Source organism: Lagenorhynchus albirostris, chromosome 13 (genome assembly GCF_949774975.1).
Source record: "Lagenorhynchus albirostris chromosome 13, mLagAlb1.1, whole genome shotgun sequence".
Lineage (NCBI taxonomy): Eukaryota > Metazoa > Chordata > Mammalia > Artiodactyla > Delphinidae > Lagenorhynchus > Lagenorhynchus albirostris.
The window spans coordinates 52,767,136-52,785,543 of NC_083107.1; positions in this window are offsets into that span (position 1 = coordinate 52,767,136).

Genomic DNA, 18,408 nt, shown 5'->3' on the forward strand with positions numbered 1-18,408 from the left:
TCCCTGGTGGCGCAGTGGTTGAGAATCTACCTGCCAATGCAGGGGACACGGGTTCGAGCCCTGCTCTGGGAAGATCCCACATGCCGCGGAGCAACTAGGTCCGTGAGCCGCGATTACTGAGCCTGCGCGTCTGGAGCCTGTGCTCTGCAACAAGAGAGGCCGCGATAGTCAGAGGCCCGCGCACCGCGATGAAGAGTGGCCCCCACTTGCCGCAACTAGAGAAAGCCCTCGCACAGAAACGAAGACCCAACACAGCCATAAATAAATAAATAAAATAAAATAAAATAAATTAAACTGATGTCTGAGCCTCACCCCCAGATTCAGATTCAGTGGGGCCTTAGTATTTTAAAATATACATATTCCTTGGAAGTGAAGAAATTTGACTTCACAAATTGAGGCCTGAGGGGTGGATCACAGATGGCTGAGCCCTGTTGAGGAATTATCGTGAGGGTTCTTGGGATATCAGAGGCGGACAGTCCAAGGACTCTGAGCTCTAGAAGGAGAGCAGTTTCCTAAAGGGGAAACAAGGGTTCACGTGAGGGAAAAGGAGGGAAGGGCAGGCACCTAGGGGAGCCAGTTCCTAGTCAAAAGACGGACATCCCTTCCTTTCTGTCAGGAGGAGCTGGCAACTAACCTGTGAGGACAGGTTTTGATATATAGCTCCAGATGTGAGTAGGAGGTACAGTCCTTGTTTTGAGGTTTTTCCTGTGGAGAATTTCTTAAATCTCAGACCTGATTGTCGAAAAGAACTGAGACAAAGTATGAAGCATGAGAGATGTGTTTGACACAATAGGGTCAGAAAAATTCAAGGCGCCTTCTCTCTTGGCAAGTTTGGCAGGAAGGCTAAGGTACAACGCGGGGACTGGAAACCTTATGACAGTAAAATTTTAAGGCTTCATTTTTTGGTAAAATATGACTTGCTGTCAGGTATATGAGTTGGTAGCTTTGATGCAAATATATATCAACTCTCTTCTGAAATCTGAAGAGATTTTCTGCATATAAATAAAACCACGAGTGCGATAAAATTGCTTTTGATCACCTCACATGAAAGGTGTTAAGAATTTTCAAGCTGTTATATAATTAAAGTGCTATGGGAAACAAAAATCTTACTTGAATCTCTCTCCTCACGCCCCTTCTTAAAAGACATTTCTAGAGAAAAGCACACTCACCCACTTCGGTATTGTTTTGACCATAACTTTGTAGTTTGAAGAAAAGTTATAGCTCTTAGTGACAGCAGGAAAATTGTCTTGCAGTTGAAAACACTGCAAACCATGAATGACATTGGAATTTGCAAAAATGAACCAAGTTTCTTCTCGTAGCCTCAGCCAAAACAGATGACTTAAAAAGAGCTCATTTTTGTTGGTAAAGAAGTAGCCTGGAAACCTTCTTTCCTTCTTTTCCTGGGTCTGCTTCTTGATCTCCTGTCTATTGGGTCATGGTGAGGAATAATCTTTGCCTGACTTGTTCTTTCTACAGGTCTTCTTTAAATCGCTTTTTGTATCTGCTGTATATGCTAATCACGCTTTTTTTTTTTTTAACCCAATCATGGGTTAAAAATGGGAGCGGAATCATTACTCAAGCAGATACCCCCATCTGCTCACACTCGGAGTATCACAATGACTGACTCATTGGTCATCCTGGCTCTACCCCACCTGCTCCAAGCCGCCTCTTGCTCTCTCAAGATTTAATAGTCAAAAGCTCGGCTCTGCATATGCCACCGCTCCACTCAGAATATTTAAGACATTCCTTTTGCTTACAGAATAAAGCTCAGACCCCTTTAAGACCCTCTATAATCTGGTCCAGTGTTATCTCTGGCACTCACCTCACTTGACACCTTGGATCCAGCCTTGCTGCTTTACTTGCTTCTCTCCCCACTTCAGGCACCTCGACTTCTGCCAGAAATGCCTTCCTCCCTCTGGTACAATTCCTGCAAGGTCCAGCTCACTTCGGCCTCCACTGGGAAGCTTTTCCCAGATACTCTCTCCAACTCCCTTGAAATTTAGTGGGGATTATTTGATACTTAGCATACCCTGACTTATATTTTTATTTCTTTTACATATGTGTGCCTTATTTCCCTTTCTAGGTGGTAAGATTTCATTCATTTATTCAAAAAATATTTATTGTGGACTAACCACCTGTGAGGCCCTGAGCTCCATGCAGGAGTGCTGCAGTGAATAAGACAGACATGGTCGCCTCCCTACAGAGCTTATAGTCTAGTGAGGAACAATAACCATTTAGTGTGACAAGTACTATTTAGGGGATAGTACTGAGCACCATGGAAGAACATAGGAGGGCCACGTAAACATACTCAGGGGGCAGAGAGTCTTTCATAAAAAGCAATGCCCTAAGTGAGACTTAAAGGATGAATAGGAATTAGCTAGGCAAAGACGTTGTGGAAGATGGTTTCAGCGGAGAGAACAGCACGTGTAAACCATCTAACACAGTCACAGAAGCAATCAAAGATCAGGATGGCTGGGGCAGAGAGGAGGTGTGGAGGAGTATCGAGAACTTTATTGGAGCTAAGCAGTGGCCTAGCCCTGAGCCTTGTGTTCATTTTGTTAATGAATACTCTTTAAGTATTAGATTCTCTGGGATAGCTTTCCCTGGAAGAAACAAGACTAGCAATAGAGACTTTTCATTTTCTCATACAATGTGAAATCCAGAGATAAGGTGATTCCAGGGTGGATTCATTCAACAGTTCAATCATGTTAGGGCTTTGAGTCATGTCTCTAAGATTCCTCTGGTTCTCCCTTCATGGTCACAAGATGACATCCACAGCTTCAAACAGCATGGCAGAAAGATAGAGAGGGTGGAAAATTGTTAAGGCCTCTTCCACATCCCTTTTTTATATCATGTGGGAAAATCTTTCCCAGACTCCTCCCTGAAGTCTTCACACTAATATTAGTGTGGACTGGATCACAAGCATATTTTTAAACCAATCACTGGCAAAGAGAAATCATATTTCCATGATAAGTTTAAACCAAACATGATTCATCTTCTGAAACTGGAGGAAGGTCCTATCTTCCCTAAAGGCATTGTCACATAATACTTGATCAATGTTGGAGTTTTTTAGCAAGGAAGAAGAAGTGATTACTGTTGGGGAGACAACCAACAGTGTCTGCCATAGAGCATCTTCTGAATATACTGACTCAAACCCCTATACCAAAGGCCTAGCAGAGGGAAAGGTATAATCATTTCCAGGCATAAAAACTATTTGCATCAATTTTTACTGTCACATACAAGATGTCTGGCTTTCAACAAAAAAATTATAAAACATACAAAACAGCAAGGAAAAAACACACTGTCGAGAGACAAAGCCATCAGCAGAATTTAAAATAGCTATGGTTTAATAAATAAATAAATAAAATAGCTATGGTTTATATGTTGAAGGTTCTAATGGAAGAGATGGACAATGCATAATAGCAGATGGTTTGGGTAATTTCAGTAGAGAGATGGAAATGATAAGAAAGAATCAAATGGAAATGCTACACATGAAAGACACAGTAACAGATGAAGAATGCTTTCAGTAGGCTCATAAGTAAACTTGTTACAGCCAAAGAAAGGATCATTGAACGTGAAGATCTATCTTCATGAAATTACCCAAACTGAAGCACATGCACATGAGTGAAAAAAGAAAGAACAACAGAACAGAGAATGCAAAATCTGTGGGAAAATATCAAATAGTCTAACATACATGGAAGTTACAATTCCAGAGAGAGAAGAGAGGTAAAAGGCAGAAGAAATACTTAAAGAAATAATGGCTGAGAATTTTCCAAAGTTAATTATAAACACTACTCATGGATCTAGAAAGCTCAGAGAACACTAAACAGAATAAATACAAAACAAAACAAAATAACCTAGGCATATCATATTCAAATTGTTGAATGCCGAGGATAAAGAGAAAAGCTTGAAAGCAGTGAAAAAACAAAAGGGCTTCCCTGGTGGCGCAGTGGTTGAGAGTCCGCCTGCCGATGCGGGGGACACGGGTTCATGCCCTGGTCCGGGAAGATCCCACATGCCGCGGAGCGGCTAGGCCCGTGAGCCATGGCCGCTGAGCCCGCACGTCCGGAGCCTGTGCTCCGCAACAGGAGAGGCCACAACAGTGAGAGGCCCGCATACCGCAAAAAAAAAAAAAAAAGACATTATATGCTGAGGAACAAAGATAAAATATTACAGCAAATTTCTTGTCAGACACTATGAGAAGATGATGGAGTGACATCTTTAAAGTGCTATGGGTGGGGGTGCTTCCCTGGTGGCGCAGTGGTTAAGAATCCACCTGCCAGTGCAGGGGACACGGGTTCTATCCCTGGTCCGGGAAGATCCCACATGCCATGGAGCAACTAAGACCACGCTCCACAACTACTGAGCCTGCGCTCTAGAGCCCACAAGTCACAACTACTGAGCCTGCGTGCCACAACTTCTGAAGCCCACGTGCCACAACTACTGAAGCCTGCGCGCCTAGAGCCCAAGCTCCGCAGCAAGAGAAGCCACCACAATGAGAAGCCCTCTCACTGCACCGAAGAGTAGCTCCTGCCCAAGGCAACTAGAGAAAGCCCGCGCACAGCAACAAAGACCCAGTGCAGCCAAAAAAAAGTGCTATGGGTGGGAAAAAGCCTCTGTCAATCAGAATTTTATACCCAGTGAAAATATCTTGCAAAAATGAAGGAAAAATAAAGACCTTCTCTGTATACAAACAAAAAGCATTGTCAACCACAAGTAAAAAATGGAAGTGGTATCGCACTACTGTTTAATCTATTCCTAGTGAGCGGAGAAGCTGATCAGTTTACTTTTTTTTGTTATGTTAATATTGACTTGTAGTTGGTCTTATATGAATTGCTGATTAATAGCTTTCACCCATTTTCTCTTGGGCTGTTTTGTCTTTTCTTTGTGTGAATTCCTTATAGTTTGAATACCAATCCTGTGTTATATGTGTAGCTAATATCTTTTTGTAATCTGTTACTTTCCTTTTAGTATGTTTATGGTGACTTCTGTTGACAGAACTTTAAAATTTGACAAAATTAAATTTAATCCCTTTTTCCTCTATATTTTTGCATTGGCTTTCCCTATGTCACATTCTCTAAGATTTTCTTCTAAGGTTTTATAGTTTTGTATAGTGTTTAGGTCTTTAATCCTTCTGGAATTTTATTTATTTATTTATTTTTTGCCGTACGCGGGCCTCTCACTGCTGTGGCCTCTCCCGTTGCGGAGCGCGGGCTCTGGACGTGCAGGCTCAGCGGCCATGGTTCACGGGCCCAGCCACTGCAGCATGTGGGATCTTCCTGGACCGGGGCACGAACCCGTGTCTCCTGCATCGGCAGGTGGACTCTCAACCATTGCGCCACCAGGGAAGCCGTAGAATTTATATTTTTGAATAGTGAAAAGTAGTGATGTAAATGAATTTCTCCCAATGGTCTGGAAGTTGCTCCAATATCATTCTTTGAACAGCCAATCTATCCTTTCCCTATTGATTTAAAATGTCACATTTATCATATAATGCATGTATCATATATATATATAAAACCATATATTCATGGCTCAGTTTTCCCTTTATGTCCTATTGAGCTATTTTAAACCAATGTCACAATGTTTTATTTCCCATAGCTTTACATTATGTTTTGATATTGTGACAGGCAATGGCCAGGCTTGACCTGCCCAGCTCCTCCTAGTAGATAAATAACATGCCTGCCTGAAATTCTGAGAAAGGAGTTCTAAAAGGGAGCCCATGCTCTTCTATATTTTTGAAGCAGTTCACCAAAAAATGGGCTTTAGGGCAAGTAGTGATAATAACCAGACATCACACATGGCCTGTCATATTGTCTTAGGTCAACCAGACATGTGTGATGCCAGTTATTATCGTTTAATCTGTGCTTGGTGCAGCAATATGGCATTATAGCAATATAGCAAGAAATTGAATCTGATAATAGGTCTGGATAATGTGCCTTACCAACATTATCCAGTGGTTTTGTAAAACCATTCTAGAGTTTTGAGATTTGTGGCTGGGAATCTATGGGCTCCAGAAAACACAGATTGGGACTTCTCAGTACCTGGCAGTTTCCCCCTGGCAGGCTGACCATGGGCAGCACTCAAGCCTGTATCTTATGGTGGAATTAAGGTAAATCCAAGAAACTGTGCTCCCTAAGCTCTGTTGCTTGATATGATCTCTTATCCTTTAAGGTCAGTTGCAATGACATGCAAGTCGTGTACTCTCTGTGCCTAAGTGTTCCTTCTTACTCATCTTCAAGCCCAGCCTCTGTTGGGCTACTTCAGAAATTTAGAACAGCATGCTCTCTCTTTTAGAACTTCTTTTTCAAATTTGCCTTGGATATTCTTTCACATTTTCTCTTCTAGAAGAATTTTAGAATCAGTTTGTGAGTTATTTGAAAAGTCCCACTGGGAATTTGATTGTGATTTCGCTGAATGTATAGATTAATTTGAGGGGAACAACCATCTTTACAATGCCAAGTCTTTCCAACCAGATACATGAACATTTTCTCCATTTATTTGGGTTTTCTTTTATGTCCTTTAGTAAAATTTTATCATTTAGATCTTGAATATTTTTAGTTTATTCTTAGGTATCTTGCAGTTTTGTGGTTTTGTGGCTTTTGTGAATAAGATCTTTTTTCATGACATTTTGTCATAGTTATTGTGGAACAGAGGCAATCTATTGCTTGCATATGTTAATGTGGTACTTGGCCTCCTAACTGAACTCTGTGAATTGTGATAGCTTGCTTCATACTCTCTTAGACTTTCATGCTGTCTGCAAATACTGACGGTTTCTTCCTTTCAAATCCTTATGTCTTATTTCTTTTCTTTGTCAGTTAATTGGCTGGGACTTCTGGGACTTCTAAGTCAATGTGAAATAGTTGTGAGCATCCTTATCTCTAATGTTAATAGAAATAATTCTGTTTTATCATTAGAATGATATTTGCTCTAGGCTTCTGGTTGACATTCTTTTTCAAGAAAAGAAAATTTTCTTCTATTTCCAGGTTGCTAAGAGTTTCTTGGGAATGAGTGCTAAATCTCATGAAATAATTTTTCTGCTTCTGTTGAGATAATCATATAATTTTTCTCCTCGTCTATTAATTGAACAATATTTTGAAATGTTGGACCAACATTGCACTTGGGGGATTAAACACTATTTGATTTTTCCCATTTGTGGTAATAAATGTTTGCTTGTAAGAACTTAAATAGGACAGGCAATCTTTGGTTTGCCTGAAAACTGACTGCTTCAGAGTTCTCCTTGATTACATTGTTCCATTATTTTTGTCTGTAGTGATTGAGTTCGTAGTTATCCTCTTTTTAAAAAGTTTTACTGCAGATTATTTAGGGGAAACTAGGGATATTTGGGACATATTCTTAACCTTTAAACGTTGGCATCATAGAGGACAGCCAGGGCATACCAACTGATGATTGGTGTCAGTCAGAAACACAACGTTACATCTGAGGTGGGCTAAGGGGTTGGTAAAGGGATGACCCGGTACCCATGATAGCATTGTATATACTTCATCTTCATGTAATAAAACACAGAAAGGTACAAATGAATACATAAGAGTAGAGAGAATATACCTCCTTGGAGACAGTCAATCCAAAATCCAGGACCCAGACAGGAGGCTAATGTTCTTTTGGTTTCCATGACAACCAGAGGCAGATTTACCATGATGTTAATGAAATTTAAGCTTCAGGACCTCTAACTTAAGAGGGCCCCTTCCAAGGCCCTGCTCCTAATTTTGCTTTTGTAATTTTGTATTCTTTTCCTTAAGGAGAGATTCCGACTTGTATAAGCCTTAGACCCCACAAAAAACCTGGGTCCATCCCTAATGACAATCCCAGGCATTGCTCTGCATACCAGCCACCCAGCCTGGACTCAGGGCCCTGAAATCGCTTTCTGGCAACCCTGATAATTCTCTCAGTTTAGCAATTAGAGTGGATGGCAGATAAAATTACCCTGTTGCTTCCCAGCTGGGCTAGGAGAACTGTGGCCTGACATAGAAGCCAGTGCGTGTCCCATGGAAGGAGAGTTCAGCTATCTCACACTTTTCTCTCTGTGGGGGGCATGTGATCAAATTCATTATTAATGCTGAAGTGATCTGGTTACCTTGATTGACACTAAGTGATTTCAGCCTGGGCTATATTTTTCTTCGTGGGGAAAATGACTGCCGCAGAGCTGAAAGGTTATTTCCACCTTCAAATACATTTGGGCCTGTCACTGTGGAGCTACGCACCCTGACATCAAAATCAGACCCACGGGCTTTGGAAGACAGCAAATGACATCATGGGCAAAAAATTGTGTCAGCTTCATTTTGTTTTTTCTTTCTCTTTCTGAACTCTGACAGAGAGGTAGATTGTCTAGAATTTGCAAGGCTTTCAGGTAAGCAGAAGGAAGAATTAATGGTGGTTGTACTTATTCCACACACACAAATAAATAGTTTCCAGGACATGTTTCTCTGTCCTCCTGGTCCCTCTCTGTTACTATTAAGCTTAATTTAAAATGTTAGGGCTTTGTCATCTTATTAATAAGACTAATAAAGCATTAACCTGCTACTGAATAAAATTCTAACCTCTTAGTAAAATAAAATATTCCTTAACACAACACTTAACTTTTGTTTGTAGAACCAAAAAGGAAGATACTACCTACAAGAAACTCCATCCTTAACTCTGATATCCTTTCCCAGGATGCTAAGCATATAAGACAAGTCTATGAATGACCTAGTATTATGTTTACAATGTTAAGCTACGTGAATTCTAAATGCATGTAAGAAATACATCAAACTCAGTAACACAGGTAAAAATCAGATACTGCTAGCGCATAAACTTCAGTGAGGAAATTTAAGTTAGATTGAAGGGGAAATTTTAACCTACAGATATCAAATAGAGTTACAGTGGTGTAAAACGAACTATTGCCCTATCTCATAAGATTTCGTTATCTTGGATGAAGTAAAAGTTAATAAATTTAACAAGTTGTTTTGTTGATGGATGGTTCCTCTGGAATTAGGACTAAAAAAGGACTGTTAAAAAAAAAAAAACAACTCTACCTTTTGTCACCTTTTGTTCTTGTTATAATACATGCAACTGAGTATTGTTGGTGCAGAAAGAAGGGACCTCTTGCAGGGTCCACCACAGGTGGGTTTGGTGGCAGAGAAGTGACGAAGCTCATCGCAACAACGACCCACCTGTAGAAATAGTTCTTATACCAGACTGAGTCGGGGAGTGGGGAGGCAGAGCTACTGTTTATCTTCAAATCACAAAGTCATAACTACCGAATGTGCTCCTCCCTTCTTGGATCTCTGCCTCATCTCCAGGGGTGATGACAACGAGATGGGCTGGCTTCCCATTAGTCAGAGAAATAGGAGGGAGGGTCCACTCCCCTAAGGGAAATATCTCATGAAAACATGGTTTCTTTTATGAAAACATGGTTTCTTTTATATCGGAAGCCATATAAAAATACATGTAAATAAGCATTTTTTATTTGAACATTAAATTTTATTGGTACAGAGCATGTGTTTTGTTATACTGGTGACTAATGCCTTTTTTTTTTTAATGCCTTTTTAAAATGAGATTTTGAAATGTCATTCTGCTTATGTCACGAGATAAAGAGCTTTTGGAACATTATTCTGGTGTGAACCCCTGTAGTAAGAGCTGATTAACAACAAGACAACCTGAGGTGCCAAATATATTTTCTGCAGAGCCCTCTATGAAGTGAAAAACAGTTTTGGAGTTATTTTCTTTAATGTTATACAAATGGTTTTTATCTGAGAAACCACTCTAACTAGACCTCGAAAGTCATCAGTTTGCTAATATTAGTGTGCAAAGCTATTAATTTGTGTGTAGATACCCTGGTTGGTTCCTATTTCCCTGTCTAATGGGATCAGTAGGAGAATGATTTATTCAAAATCATCTAGTTAAAAAAAATTATGAGAAATAGAAGAGGAAAAATCCAGGCACAAAAATTAATAAATACACCAAAAATTGCTTACTCCCAAAGAAAAATATTATCTCAACACTGTCTGTCTTAGGAAGTCTTGGTTATGGCCCATGATTGTGATTTGCGTTTGTAGGAAAGTGCTTTTTAGACTGCAGATGAATTCCTGGACGTTGACTGTCTTCATGATAATTATCACATTTATGGGAAATACACTTGGTCACGTAAACAATAGAAAATGCCAAAGAGGTAAAGTAAAACAAAGATATTTTGAACTAAAAAAAAATTGAAATAATAAATGTGGTTGAAAACTGAATATTTTCCCAGGTTGCTAATTTCCTTGCACTGTGAAGTGTATGGGCAAATGAGTCCTTGGTCACAGTCATCTGGAGTCACAGGGGTCAGCCTTCTCGGGCTCTGCTGGGCCTCAGAACCTGGCATCTTGTGGAAGTGTGTGTATAGCAGCTCCCCAGCCTCTGGAAGATTTGGACTTGGGCTGTCATGGAAAATCTTTCCTATTTTCAGATTTTACAAGGATCTTAAGGTCTGCAAAGCATGTACATTGATAAAGAAAAGTGATTCGTTCTCATGATCATGAAACAAACCCAGCATTGGTTCCATGGGAAATAGTGGGGCTTGGACTCATCCCCCAACTTTAAAGTTGATGTCATTCAGGGCAACCCTGGTCTCCCCTGATTTTCCATTATTTCTGAGCTGAAGTGATCACAGGTCTGATCTGTGTTCTGTCCTGAAACGAAACGAATTTATTGTACAGTGGGAAGCTCATGTGCTCCGAAAACTGACAGCCTCAGTTTGAATCTGGCTTCTTTATTTTACCAGCTGTGTACCTTTGGGCACGTTTGCCTCAGTTTCCTCACTTGTCATTGGGGAAAATCATACTTTCTTTTCCCCATATTGTGACGATTAAATGAGATAGTATATGGAAATCACCCGGCACATAGCAGATACCCAGTAAATGTTCATCCTCATCCTTCCCAACCCCTTTCCCGCGTGGATAAATCTAGTCTGGAGGCTGAAGGTGCTTGGCAGTTTTCATTCACTGACTCTCAAGATTTTCCAGGATATTTCTGTGTTTCAGTGTTGTCAGATCATACAGGTGGCGTTTCGATTTTGAAACCGCTCTTAAGGTCTCTGCAGTTCCCCACAGTCTGAACATCACCACTGAGGGAGGCAGAGCCCAGGTCGGGAAGTCTGTGTGTATGATGCACTGTAGTCCATGTGCCAAGCCCATGGCTAAGAGGAAGAGAAGCTCTACACGTCTGTTCTTAACCCCTGGGCTCTCCTGGAAGGACGAAAGGACTTCAGTAACCTCTTGACTCCGACCTCTTGCTTCAAAGGGATGTTGTGTTAATGGTTGTGTCAATGGTGGAGTTTCAGACATGATGCCGCCAAAGGAAGATTGTTGGGGGAAGATACGTTTGAGAGGTGAGGCATTCACTGAACCCACATGCCACCATGCAGAGGCCTCCTGTTCCACCTGAACACTGGATGGGCTCTGGCTGAGACTTCATGCTGGCTCTACCAGACAGTACAAGAAATAATTAGTGATCAGTGAACACAAGTGGGGATCTTGGCCTGCTTAAATTCAAGGTCATCATTAATTCAACAAACATTTACTGAGCAAATTTCCCCCCAGGGAGTATAGGTTTTGCCCATTGTTCCACCGCAACCACGCTGAAGGACTCATTGTTTTCACCAAGATACTGATCCAGGGATTTGTGGATAGATTTCCAAGAGTAGGTGAATCCCCTGAAATTATGTGCCAAATAGTGGGTGCAGGAGTCTGTGCACTTCTGGAAAGAACATCCAGAACTTCCATTAGCTTCTCAGAACATTAGAAACCACCTGTTGTGGATGTGAACTGAATGTTCTCCCTGTACTCAGCTGGGGTGCATAGGAATCTTGGCTTCAGAGTCCCTCCTGGGCCTCCACATAGAGAAAATATGATGACCAAGGGTATTCTCACCATTCCCCGGAAGCCCGTGCCCTGAGCGCTGAGCAATATTTGCTGGACCTCCTTCCAACCACTGCTCCCTGGACCCTAACCCAGTCACAGGCTGTTCTGCGTTCGGCTAAAGATAAAACCATTTTCCAACGACCTGGAACTAAGCCACACTCTGGGCCGAAGTTATAGAACAAGCGTTGAACCTGGCCAGGAAGGGTGGTGCCTGGGCTGTGCTTGGCCTCTGCTCTCCTACTGGGATAGGAATGCCTGGCCACAGAACCGTATCTCCCACCCTCATTAGTGCACCCTGCTCAGTGCCTGGCACCCAGGAAATGCTCAGCTCATGTCTGTGGATTTGAAGTGAACAGGGACTGATAATTCTAGCCCCGGGCTGGAAGGGGAAACCAAACCATTTAAATTACCATAGTGCAAGGTAGAAAGAGATACATTTCATGAGAGAATTGCAAGATGGGGGCTCAGGGCCTGCAGTGCAGAGGATGACAGGCAATCTTCAGCTAAAGGGCTGGGTGGGTTGATGGGAACACAGAGAAACCTTTCCAGAGGAGGAGCCTTAGGAATGGCAGGAGGTCGACATGGGGATATGGGAATAAAGGACATATAAAGGAGGGAAGTAGCTTAGGCAGGAGAACACAGGGCAGGGAGGTGTGGGGCAAGAGCAAACAGCTTTGTTATCCTGGAGCCAAGAGTTCCTGGAAGGGAGTGGCCATATTAGGTTGGAAAGTTCGTAGGTACCCACTGCTCTGTGTCCTCCTCTCCCAAGATTATCCCCCTTGGCCTGTCCACTGAGCTGCAGCAGGGCACAGCTCCTGTGGGTTTATTGACCAACGCAACAAGTGTCAGAGCTGTGCTGGGTTATGCTCTTTACAACTAAAACCTCATGGGCCTCAGTGGAAGGGGATACTGCCTGTTAGTTCTTGGAGCTCTCTGCAGGCAGGGAGCAGATCTATAATTACTGAGGTAGCTGATACTCTTTCCCAGGGGATCACATTTCAACTTATAATGTCATCTGTAAGCTTCGTTCATCTCTAGTAATGAAATGAAGCAGGGCAATGTTATTGGATCTGAAATAGGATTGTTTTGTTTTTCTCTCCTCCCACTCCACCCCCCTCACCCCTTTCCTCCAAAATTCGCCTAATCTGTCTTTAGCTGATCTCTGGCATCGTCAGTGTTATAACTCCTCACCACAGAGAGAACATTCCAGGAGGCAATTAATAATGGAATTGTTGCTTAGACTCAAATCTCCTTTAAAAACTGGTTCAAATATCTCACTTCCTCCAGGCAGCCTTCCCAGATTGCCTTTCCCAAAGCGTTTGATGCCCTTGCTATTATATAGGTAGTTATCTTCTGTTGTTGCTGGTCCTAAAGGTACACTGTGACTATTTCAGGCCCTGGACCCTTTAAATCATCAATTATATTGAATTATGAGCATAAAGAAAAAAATTAAGAGCATAAAGTCCCTCTTTTAGGCTGAGGACAAGGGGGCAGGGATTCTGATGTCCCCTCTCCACCTCTGTGTAGAGACTGTCTCCTCCATCATCCTGGGTGCTCAGTCCTCCCTCTCTGTCTCCAGAGTGCTTACCCAGGGCTTGCTGGGAGGAGGCATAAGCTGTACAGTGGATGGTAGATGGCTGGTACGGAGCCCAGGCCCCTCAGCCCACTTCCCCATAGGAAGCCAAGCATCACTGATTAGGGCAGAGGACAATGAAGGGGTCTGTGCCCTGAAAATCCTGGGGACCCTTTATTTGTGTGAGCAGGGCCTGTTGCTATCCTCAGCTCAGAGGGCATAATCCCTAAGGTGAGCTGTTTGATGTGCCTCTGCTTGGCTCTTGGAGAATGGTGGGTTCAGGACAGCCCTGGAAAGCTGCGATGAAGACAGTGCAGCCTGAGGCACCCCACCCGCACTGTGTGCGCCTGTCCTAGGTCCTCCGTACCCATGCAGTCCTGGCTAGGAAGGAAAGAATATTCCAGATAAGGAGAAGAGCTAAGCCAGGTCTGAGCGGCAGCATGAGCGCATTGACAGCTAAATATTTTCATCACAAATTTAAAAAGTAATCACAAAAGCGTGCAATTTCTGGCATGTTGGAAATGTGACAGTTATAAAACTGAAACATTACTCTTTTTAGATGTATCCAAAGAAATATAAATACCATAGCAGTTTGATATTCACCATCATTTGTTTTAAAAGTACATGAAGCTTTTTTTTACCATCAGAAATCTTATATTGTTTCTATTTCTTTTTGAATCTGCATTTTTATTCCATTTGTCCCATAGAATTTTATTCTAATATCTTTTTATGCTTATCGTACTCTCTGCAATAAAAATGTGTGTATAAAAAAAATTAAAATGTGTGTATATATTAAAGTTAACATTAAAAAATCTCCTGTGACTATAACCTCTAAATGTTAAAAAAAACTTTTCTAGATTATGCATTAAAATAATTTTATTATACAATTGATAAAAATACCATAAATGTAATACAAATTTTAATAAATAACAAAAATACATTGTTATTGTAAATGTATCTCTTCATTGACATGGGAAGGCTTTCTTTTTTGTTTGCTCCTCTATCCATAGATAAGTGTTATTTATTTTTAGAATAAGACAGTGTTTAGCTTCAGTTCTATTCCTGTTTTCCTTTCTTGTAGATATACATGCTGAGAAAATGTGTTCACAAAAATATGGTGGGAATAGAAAGAGTTTTATTATAGCAATTCTTTGAACTCTTTCCCAGTTGTATACCAAAATCACATGGTGACCTATCATCAAAAGTTATTTTTAATCATCTATCAGCTGACAATTCAATTAGGTCCTCCATCTATTTAGCTGAATGCAAAGGATGGAGAATCAACTAACTGGGAAAACTTATTTTGAATAAATGTCATTGCACTTATTCATTTTCTCAGGTTTCTAGAAATTATATCAAAAAGTCTCTACTTAGACTTACGGAATGATTGTTAATTATATACTGCACTTCAGATACGGGTGTGAGTACCAGGAGGCAGCGATCCCTGGGAGCCAAGCATAGCGTGGCTGCCTGCCGTAGCGTGGCACTTCATGCTTCCTCAGTCTTAGTGTTGAGTCCTGGTTGCTTTCTGGGGTAAGAGGGAAAGTCTCACTCCATATCCTTGTACAGAAATAATACAAGTTTTGAAGCTAAAACATGTATAAAGATGTTCATTTCTGTGTTATTGATAATAACAAAAAATTAGAAACAGCACAGCACAAAGGGCTGGGAAGTATCTTCATAGTGTGCACCTCTCCCCGCCCCCAACCCCAGCTCAGCTCAATTTAGGCTGTGATGTCGGAGAGGGCAAAGTATGCAGAGCAGAGCCCCATCATCCACTGTCCACTTCTCTCCTCCTATACCTCCCCCCTTCCCCTTTGCCCTCAAGAATGTACAAAGCTGGATATGAAGGCACGTGAAACCAGAAATGGAGGCCTGCAGGGCTAGGGAAATGTGAAAGAACTGAGATAACAGTGGGGACAAAAGACAGATTCTTTAGAAGTGACCTCCTGGGGGAAATGGGAAGATGGTGGTCACGTGGCACTGTTTCATTATGCAACATAACTTCTGGGGATGTAATGTACAGCATTGTGACAATAGGTAATAACACTGTACATACTCTATACTTGAAATTTGCTAAGAGGGCAGATCCTAAGTGTTCTCACCACACACACACACAGAAAAAGAAAGAAAAGAAAATGGTAACTATGTGAGGTGATGGATATGTTAATTAGCTTTAACACAGTAATTATTTCACAATGTATATATATATCAAATCATCAGTTGTAGACCTTACATATATATACTTTTTATCTGTCAGTTATACTTCAGTAAAGCTAAGGGGAAAAATGACCTCCTATCAAATTAAAGGGAAGGGAACTAGCTGCTCTCTCTTGGGTGTGCTTTCTCTCTCTCTCTCACATACACACACACCACAGATTGTTTTATCAATTATAAAAACTGTCAGTAAACGTGCTTGAATCCATATTTCTTTTAAATACCAGTGCTAAGAATAAAAAATGCTAAATAGCCATGTGTAACACGAAGACATTTTCATTCTTTGACTTCCTTCTATCCTTTCTTATGCACATCTTCTGTGTGTGTGTTGTGTGATCTGGGGAAACAATGTATTACTATTAAATTATTAACATTTTACATTATATTCTTTCAAAAAATAATTTATGTTTACCTTACATGCTTTGAAATGATATTTACAATAATTATTTAAACTCGATTTTATGCTTAAATCTCTTTGTCTTTTTCCCCTCATTCTGGGAGAGCTTCTTGAGTGTCAGGAAAAATTTTGAAAGACCGAAATGGGCAAGAGGACACTGGGAGTCCTTTCAGTGGAATGTGGGGCATGGTGTAAAGGACTCTTCAGGGTTATTAGATCTAATAACGTCCTGAGTCTTTCATTATTTCTTTTTTCTAGGCTATGTTACAACTCTGTAATATGAAGAAAACTGGTAGTAATGTAATTGATTCCTGTCCATGTAAAATGGGGAGAGGCAAGAGGGAGGTCTGAGCACCTATGGGGAGGAAGCGTTCCCAGTGTCTTCACAGAATCCTACCTTTTCCCAAACAACCACTTTTTTGAGGACTGGCCCCATGCCTAGTGGAATTCTTAATTTTTCTCCAGCATCTTGATTGTTATTCTTAAATGACTCACTGTGTCTCAGTGTAGCTTAAGCATTTGCCAAGGTGTACAAGAAGAAAAAAATGATTCCTGGAATTTTGATCTTTTAATCACTGCTCCAGACTGGTTCTGGGAACTGAGAGGTACCATCTGCAAAAGGCTTTTGGAGGAAATGGTGTGGGAAGAGGGGTGGGCAGGGTTGTCAGGGAGAAGAATACGTCCCCAGATCCATTAGAGCAATCTGGTGCGCCGTCCCTATAAGTTGAGCAGCCACTATGAGGAGAAAACCATTTCATGGTGTCTTCACCAAGCCTAGATATTTTAACTTCATTTCCAGGTCCATCCTTGTCATTCCTTTCTTGATTTATTTTTGGTTTTTTGGCTGTTGGAACAGGAAAATCTATTCCCTTTTCAAATAAACAGCACTGAAAAAGATAGGATAGGAAAAAGTTCTCACTTAGAGCGTCACCTCTAAGCTTCCAGAAGAGAAGCTGCTTCTTCCACTCCTGGGCTCCCGCTTGGACCCCTTGTAGCTTGGGGCAGGGAGGAAGGAAGAGGGATCTTAAATTCTCACAGATGCATATTGGTGTCAAGTTCCACCTTTTCTGTGAAGTTCTCCCTGGCCACCAGCCCACTGTCTTTCTCTGTTCCCTCTGAACTCCTACCTCAGTCACTTTTTCATCCATTTACATTTCACTGGGGACTTGGGTGAGTAATATGAATCATACGATTTTCCAATATGGAATTTGTGTTTTTCCAGCTATAAACTCCTTAATAGCAAGGACCCTGCTCTGACTTCCCTTTTGGTCACCATGCCCTTAGTGTGGAGCTGGACTCATGGTAATAGTTTAGCAATTACTTGAGTTGACCTGAACTCAAACCATTGCCTGGCCACAGGCAATAATACAGCGTGATTTACATTTCTGAGGGTAGATGGAGAATGCTTGGAAGTGGTCAAACTCTGAACTCCTTTGAAACCCTGCAATAATATCATAGGGAATTATACTAGTTCCCAGAGAGTTGCTTCTAAAACTCCCATGCTTGGGCCTGGTACTGGGGCATCGTCCCACCCCCTGTTGTTCAATGTACTTTATGTCAGCCCACTCACAGAACCTTCATGGGGCTTGGCCATCCTGGGCTAGTATCTTTCTCCCCCCATTCCTCTACCCTTCTCTCTCTTCATGTGAAGTCTTCCTCACTGCTCTCTGGCCATCCTCCCCCATCTCCCTCTCCTGTGACTTCTCTGGATTTTGGAGAAAGCACATCCTAACCAAGCATCTTCTTCCCCTTCCTGACTGGGTAGAGGAGAAGTTTTTCTTTTCTTCTTGTGCAAATTATTCTTCTCTATTCAAGGCAATAAATACTGAGTTCAGTCCATTATGCACTTGTTGTTTCATAGATGAAGATATTGATCAGTTAATTCCACCTGAGTCTGGGTATAGGTCTTGTGCCTTACTGTGGGCTCTCTGTTTGAGCATCCGTTTCTCTCTATCAGGCCCAATGGCAATGATCCTCTCAGAATGGACTCTCTGGGACTAAAATGCCCGGTGTTTGTTCTCTGTGTCTCTGTGTTCTCTTTTCTTTCCCCTGGGTAGTTAGTTCATCCTCCCTCTGAGGGGTCTCTGTGCACCCCATCTTCTTACTTTTACTTTACAAATTGGCTCCTAAGAAAGGATCTAATAGGAGCTACACCAAGATCCAAATACGCTGCTGACTTCCTCAGTGGGAAGGTAATGGAGGGACAGGCCAGGTCAAATCAACTGACTATATCCCAGGGAGAAGGGATACCAGAGAAAGGATGTGGGTAAAGGTAAGAGTAGGAACACTTTTTAGCATAGGGTGAAGCTGGTACCCCAGAAACT